The following is an 8,992-nucleotide window of genomic DNA, read 5'->3' as shown; positions in this document are numbered from 1 at the left end:
TTCAGTAGACTCTACAGGCAAAGTCTTACTGCATACTGAGTTCATGCATATATAAGAATGCGTTGATCCCGAATATATCAATGAAATTACAGAAGTATCATAAAGAGTGAAAGTATCAGTAATAACATATGGAGACGAAGCTTCTTCGCGTGAACGAATAGCATAGGCTGTGGCAGGTGCACGAGCCTCAGATCTAACATTCGTCCCCTCTGGCTGCCACTTACGTTACCCATATTTCTGGGCGGTCTACCTCGAGTTGTATTGCCACTTGGCCTCGAATTTTGCACAATCTCTTGCTCTACAAACTCAGGACATTCACGAATAAAGTGATCTAAGGATCCACATCTAAAGCAAGCTCGGTCATTCAATCTAAAAGTCTTCGGATGTCTTTTACCACAATGTCTACACTCGGGTCGATCAGATCTGATATTTCTGACACTAGCAATCGAAGTAGCTGGAGCTCTAAAGCTTGAATGTGATCTTGTATGATCTCTACTTGAATGACCCATAGTAGCCTTTGAACAGCTATATTCATCTTGGAATTTCTTTGACACAAACTGAAATGATTTACTTGTGGATCTCTTTCTCATATCTCTAGCTTCTAAGTCGGCTTTTCTTTTTTTTTTCCCAAGTTCTTCACCTTTACATACTCGTTCAACAAGCACAATAAACTATTTTATCTCTAAAATTCTGACTAACAAGTGGATATCTTCATTTAAGTCATCTTCAAACCTTATACACATTATTGCTTCGGTCGAGACACATTCTCGTGCATATTGGCTCAATCTCACAAATTCTCGCTCGTATTCTGTAACAGACATACGGCCGTGTTTTAACTCAAGAAAATCTTTGTGTTTCTGATCAATGAATCTCTGACTGATGTATTTCATTTAGAATTTCGCTTGGAAAAAATCTCAGGTGACTCGTTCTCTCGAAACCACAGATATAAATGTCTTCCACCAATGGTACGCCGTATCTCTCAAAAGTGAAATGGAACACTTAAGACATTCATCAAGAGTACATGACAATTCATCGAACACGCATATCTTATTCTCTAGCCAGAATTTAGCTTTCTCAGCATCATCATTAGTTGTAGCATGGAACTCTTTGGCCCCATATTGTCTAATTTTATCAACAGGTGGCTTACTCAACTGAATCAGATTAGCTTGTAGCATGAAAGGAACTTGTGAAGGATTTAGTGAGGGTGAAGGTTGTGGAACAGCCAAATTAGTTCTCATATATTGAGTGAACCACTCATTCATCATTTGATAAAAGGCTTGCTTAGCCTCTCCCTCATGACTACTCGTCACGGGTCTAGAGTCAAATTGTGCTGTCCTTTGAGTAGGAGCAGGGGCGTTATCTCTACATCGTCAATTACGACTCTTTCAGGATCCATTTACTATACGAAATACACATTTTTTTTGTCAAGATTCATCACACTATCACAGTTCATATATATGGCATGTATAGTTAGACTCACATACGCTACGTTAGTCCTAGAATCGACTAAACCGTACCTCTGATACCAACCAAATGTAACACCTCTAACCCATATCCGTTACCAGACTAGAGTTAAGAGGCATTACCAGACATATTAGAATATTTCGCAATCAAGACTCGTACATCGTCATATCATAGTCAAATATCAACATAAAGCCCCTTTCTTAGGTCAACGAGACCTTAAACATACTTAGATAAGGTTCGAGACTAAACTGATCTTGTATAAAAGTTTCTAGACACATAGAAAAATTTCATTTAATCACAGGTCACACACCTGTGTGAAGCATACGGAAACCAAACACGTCCGTGGCGTAGGCCGTGTGAAAATAGGGCATACATACTGACTTATACCACACAGCTGGAGACATGCCCGTATGTCTTAGCCATGGTCAAAACTGACTTGGGTCACACAGCCAAGCACACGCCCGTGTGTCTAGCCCGTGTACCCTTCGAAATGGCCAAACTCGCCCATTTGCCAAGGCTGTGTGCCTCACACGGCCACCAGACACGCCCGTGTGTCTAGGCAATGCTCGAGACTAACTTTAAATTATAGGACTACCCCAGGGGACACACGGCCGTGTAACATGACCGTGTGTCACACATGGTTGAGACACACGCCCGTGTCTCTACCCGTGTGGACAAAAATAGGCTACTTGAAAAGCCATTTTGCCATCCTATATACATAAGCATTTAAGACCACATTTCATAACCCAATATGCAACCAAAACATTTCCAAAACAAGCATTACTCATACTTCAATATCATTAATTATTTCCATACATAATTACAACTCAAACATACTAATTCCATGTAACTAATTCATACCCTGAACACATGATTCATATCACATTTATAACCATTTCAATCACAAAACTAACTTGCCAAAAAGATCATTTCACTAGGCCATATATATATACACCAAATTTACCATTTTTACATCACATATCATATACCAAAATCAAACCATAAGTTCAACCATTATCAAGCCATATCTCATAGCATGATATACCTATCTCAAAACATACCACATTAATTCTAGTTTATACATGCCATACTTTGATAGTGTGGTGATGATCCTCGATGATCCCCGAGCATCCAGTAGCTTCAGTATCTATAACACAATGCAAACAACGCAAAGTATGCTTTCAAAAGCTTAGTAAGTCATATACAAATAAACTTATCATTTTAAGCATATAAGCATCATAAAATACATATACTTATAGCCAAATACTATCACAATCCACATAGTTCATATATATTTCACATATTCCCAATTCATTTTCACATATAGCATATTTTCTCATACTTATATCATATATAATCACTTGCACATATACTTACTTTTCATTAAAAAAAGTTGAACACATCTCTACGTACCTGAATCGTTTATTCATTCATTCAATCATGTATTTCTCAGAATGCCCATTGAACCGTACAAATTTAAATAGGATACACGGATAGCTCGAAAAGCTCGTACAATGTCAACGTCCCAGACGTGGTTTTACATGTAATCAAATATCGATGCCACTGCCCTAAACAGGGTCTTACACGAAATCAAATACGATGCCGATGTCCCAGACATGGTCTTACACATAAATATCAAATCAATACAAACGTCCCAGACGTGGGCTTACACAAAATCACATATCAGAATCCTATTTCATGACATATGTATCCTAACTATTCCTATGGTTCGTACGAGACTTTTCAGACGTCATCACATTATCAGAACTTTCTAAGATTTCTCATATTCAACTTAAATAGCCATTCATCACTAATCATTAACATATAAGCAATAATAATTCAATTCAAGCACATTTATTTGTATATCGACTTACCTCGTACAGAAATGAACAGAAACAAACAGTTATTCAATGACTTTCTACTTTCCCCGATCTAATTCTATTTTCTTTGGTTCTTGATCTAAATCATTAGTTTCATTAGCTGAACCCTAGGACTCTTTTTATTTCCTTTTTCTTTGTATTCTCGGCAAAGAATGAATGATAATGGATGAATTTTGCTTTTTTTTTTTAATTTAATTAACATTAATGCATATTTTACCATTTTACCTCTTTAATAAACCATTTAAAAACCATCATTTTAATGCCCATTTATGTCCATTCCCACTATCAATGGACTAATTACAACATAAGGACCATTTCTTTAATAAACCATAACAATTAGGCACACTTAACATATAGCATGTAACTTTTACATTTTCTGCAATTTAGTCCTTTTTCATAATTCGACACACAAACGGTAAAATTAAATCACGAAATTTTCACAGATATCAATTCACATATTATAAGCATATAAAATAATATTAAATTATTTTTTGACTCAAATTTGTGGTCCCAAAATCACTATTCCGACTAGGGTCTAAATCGGGCTGTTACATAATACGTAAATTATAATATGTAAAATGGTTGTGTCATCTTCAACCTTTAATATTTGACTGAAAATTTGAAGAAAAGAAGCCATAGCTAGGGCTTTAAACATTCGGCCGTTTCATTGTTCAATTGGTAAGTAATTTTGACTCCGTTTTAATGGTTTATATGTTTTTGAGATCGTTGCAACTAGGTCTAGCTAGCCCATGGACTATTTTGCAAAAATTTTAAAGGTTTTGAGTGTTTCCATTGATGAATAAGCATGTATTTTGATGTTTAATGGTAGATTATGAGTATTTGATGATAGTTATACAAGCTTTGTTAAGTGATTTTTAGTGAAAATGCAAAATAGGGATCAAATTGTGATATGTTGAAACTTTGTGGTTAAAATATGGAATAAATGAAAAATATGGGCCACTAGGGACTTATATGTAATTCGGCTAGCATGGGTTAGTATTTAATTTCATTAATTTGTGTTTTTATAAAATAAGGACTAAATTGTAAAAGTTGTGAAACATTAGGGGAAAATGTGTAAAAGTGCCTTTATGTGAATTTTGGACTAAATTGAATAGAGATATAATTAAATAAGTTAATTTTGATTACATATAGATTAAGAAAAGTGAAACTCAAATCTAGATCGAGGGAAAAATAAAGTTTTCGACTAATTGATCAGTTGCTTTTACATTCGAGGTAAGTTCGTAAGTAATAAGTTTCATTGTGAATATCTTTTAAATGCTTTGATATTGCATAAACTGTAAATACGAGGCTACGGACATGTTCAAAAATTATTCGATGATGATTCGATATTCATTGTTGAACCGTAGGAATAGATTTGGATACTAGTGACATGTCATTAGGGATTATTGTGATTATGTATCTTGGTGCTGGTCCTAAACATCCTACCGGTGGCTGAGTATACCGGCATGTGTTGTGGATACTTGATAGCTTGTGTGAGCAGGCCCGTTGATAGCTCTAGTATGAGCAGTATATGTGATATGAGATTCAGTTGCCTTCAGGCCATGATATTGGCATTTCGGGTGCGAGATACATTGAGTTGGCTTCGGGCCATGATATTGGCATTTTGGTGCAAGTTTCCCGAGTTTCTGATAGTATTCTGAATGGTTCAACGGGTAAATGAAAGATGTGATTGTGTATGAGATTGATATGAGATGGTATAGGTATGTACATAAACCGTATAAGCTTAAATCGAAGAAGTTGTGAAGTTCATATGTAAGATTATGTTTGAAAATGTGAAAGGTTTGTTAGTTAAATGAATTACATGTTGATATGTTCAAATTGATGATTTTCATATTCATGTTAAGATTAAATTTTTTTCATACGAGCTTACTACGTTATAAAGCTTACTTTGTTTATTTTTCCATGTTTTATAGTGACTTCAAAGGTAGCTTGGATTTGGGGATCTTCCAAGACTTCGTCACACTATCCTACTATCACTTTGGTACTTTTGAGCTTATGTTTTGAGCATATGGCATGTATAGGGACTTTGGTCATTTTGGTATATTTGGTAATGTGTTGTGCCAATTGAATTGGCTTATAAATGTTTATGTTTTGGTTTGTATATATATAGCCATGAGAGTTGGCTTAATTTGGTTGGTTTGATTATATATATCAATGTACATATGGCTTGTATATGTGATTATAGATGAATATGTTAAGCTTGTTGATATTTGGTAATTAGGGGTACTAAATGGTTGGTATTTGAAAAAATGTATGCTTGTGAAGTCGAGCATAATAATGCATGTTTGGAAATGTCTTAATAGTAGAAATGTATATGTAAATTTAGTACAAATGGGTTGGCCTATTTGTCACTTGAGTGTTTTGTGGATAATGATATTCAGTTAGCATGAATTAGGTTTGATTGAGTTTATATGAATGCCCATATATGCTATGAATTGTGCAATTTTTTTTGGTGTAGGTTTGTGAAAATTTGGGTGGCAAATGGCTTGGTAAATAGCCTATTTTTGTCCACACGGGCAGAGACACGGGCGTGTGTCTCAACCGTGTGTGACACACAGTTATGTACACGGCCGTGTGTCCCCTGGTGTTGAGTTTAAAATCAAGTCAGTATACCTACAGGTTTGGCACGGCCTAGCATATGGGCATCTATGGCCATTTTTAGGGCACACGTGTGTGTGTGTGTTGGCCGTGTGACCCAAGTCAGGGAGTTACACGGGGTCAGACACGGGTTGGGACACGACTATGTGCTCCCATTTTGAATGTCCACACGGCCTGTGACACGGGCATGTCTGTCTCACACGGCCAGGCCACACGGATGTGTGTTCCCTATTTTTGAGAAAATTTTATATGTACTTCAAAAGTTTCTAAAGTTATCAGTTTAGTCCCGAACCACCCCCAATGCATGTTTAGAGCCTCGTAAGCTCGTATTAGCGACAAAAATGTTTGGTTGTGAATGGAATGTATATGATTTGATTAGTTGTATGTGAAATATATGTTTAAAATGTGATATAAGTCTGGTAATGCTTCGTAACCCTATTCCGGCGTTGAATACGGGTGAGGGGTGTTACAAGTATGATGTCTAAAGTATTAGAAAAACTATACTTAAATTAGCATGTTTTAAATTAAAAATACCAAATTGTAAAGATTTCAAAATATGAGTTTTAGGATTGATTTTTATGATTTGAGAATTTAAAATTCTAAAATTAGAGTATGTAACTTGAATGGTTTGAAAATTAGGGACTAATTTGTAAAAACTGACAAAATTTTAATAGTAGGGACTAAATAGTAAAATCTAGAAATTTTGGAAAACGAATTGTTTTGTAAAACTGTTTAAACTAGGATTTAAGACTGAACTATAAAATAAGAATATCTAGCTTTTAGGGATTGAATTGTAATATTGTGTAAATTTTGGATTTTAGGGACAAAATCGTAAAAATTGTAAAATTTGAATTTTAGGGACTATTTTGTAAAAATTGAAAAATTCTGAGGTATAAGATCTGTTTTTTAAATTTTGAAACATTTAGGTATAAATATTGACATAATAATTATATGCTTTTTGTCATTAAATATTTGATAAATAAATATTTATGAAATTAAATGATAGAAATTTAAAATTGGTTAATTATATGTGATTTGGAATATTTGTTTGAGTTGTGTATACAACTTTGAGATGAATTACTGAGAATAATTAAAATTAAATCTTAATGCTATGAAATAAGCTCGGATGGTGGATATATATAGATTTTGATATCAAAGATAAAATTGAATTTCAAAGGTTAAAATTGAGTCCAATAATAGTAAATTAAGTGTCTGAATGTTATGAAAAGTTTTTAAAAAATTTGATGTGACATTCCTTATCTGGATCTGTTATTGAATCGGGTAAGGGATGTTACACTTTTAACTTGTCAAGCTTTTAACATATATCACTTTAGAATATATTTTTCAATTTCCAATCATAAGCAATTTTTTATCAAGATTTTAGTTCATTTAGCCACTAGTAAACACTGAGTAAAATAACTCGAATACACGGGACTCCATCCAAAACACAGCAAGGAGCACATAGTGCTAGGTATTGTATCACATCCCTCCAAACACAACCAAATTGTACATAAGTGCATCTATTCATCCAAACACAACCAAAGAGCATCAAAGTGCTAAGCCCTAAGCCATTAGAAAAATGCATGTGAATGCAAGGCTCAAACAGCAATCGAAAAGTGCATGTAATAAGTGGAAAGCTTGAAGGCAACAGAACTCCATATACAGAACTCTAGGTTCACATCAATCCCTATTGGTATTTCAATCGTATTCTAACGATTTCACTAGCTTTACAAGGGCATTTAAGGTCACAAATAGCATATATCAATCAAGGTCATTAGAACATTAATTAATCAAATAGAGAAATATTCAAAGTCTTGAGGTTCAGAGATTTATTAGACAACACAATGTCTAATCACACATAAAAGCACTTTAAGTGCTTTCACATACATGTTCAAATCCATATTCGAATTTAGGTTTTATGACATGTTCATTTATTTAATAACATCATACTTTACCAAATTTAATAGGGGTTATTATGACCTCAAATGTATACTTAAAGCCAAAACTTCATTTATGGTTACATGCACGTATTATCACAAATTAATTTGTCTTATTAAACAAAATGACCTATAATGACATATTAATCCAATTTTTTCCATGGTGACATATTAACAAGTTTTCCATATAACACACGATACAATTAATCTCTTATTTTCAAGACTTCAAAGCATGGAAACTTACACACATTCCTTTACATAATCATTTTCATATTTATTCACATATTAAAAAACATATTCATTAATTGTCACATGGCAACCAATTTCTATAGTACATTATCATTTGATAGTTGAATTTATAGTCAAAGTTTACCCAATTACTTATTTCTAGATTTTTAAGCCATGGAACTTTGCACATTATCATATCATAATATATTTTTTTAATAAATATAACCAATTTCACATTTTATCACAAAATTTTACCAATCTCTTAAACAAGTTAAGATAGGAGAAGCATGAGTATCTAAGTGTACTTACCTTTCGAATGCATTTTTACTCAATTCTAAGCTTCCAAATGTAACAGTTCGTTTTTAGTGTTGTCAAAAATAGTGGTTTCAAGACCACAATTCTAACAATTGAATTATTATTTTATTATTTATTTAGTGTCTACGGGATACTATTAAGGTCATATTAAAATTTCGTTTTGAAATTTTGATGTTTATATAGTTAGTTAAGTTAAAAGGACTAAATCGTAAAAAAGGTAAAAGTTGAGTTATATTAGTTAAAGAGATCCAATAGCTTTGAAATATTAAAATAAAGGACTTGAAAGGTAAATAGACTATTTAAGGTGTTAGTGAATGTTTACGGACAAGATTTTAATGAAATTTTGATGGTTTTAAAAGGTTAATTTGGTAAATTGACAATTAACTTAAAATGTTAAGTAAATTAAAAGGTAAAAAGATATCATCTTCTTGTTTTCTTCATGCCAAAAGTGATTTAGCCATTAAAGGAGAAAGCTAGGTTTGGCCAAGCTTGATTTCTTGCATGTAAGTGATTCCGAGTCTCGTTTTTAATGATTTTTATGTTTTTGAG

Source organism: Gossypium hirsutum, chromosome A01 (assembly GCF_007990345.1).
Source record: "Gossypium hirsutum isolate 1008001.06 chromosome A01, Gossypium_hirsutum_v2.1, whole genome shotgun sequence".
NCBI classification, from domain to species: Eukaryota; Viridiplantae; Streptophyta; class Magnoliopsida; order Malvales; family Malvaceae; genus Gossypium; species Gossypium hirsutum.
The sequence above is the reverse complement of the archived record's forward strand: the minus strand, read 5'-3'. Positions refer to the sequence as shown.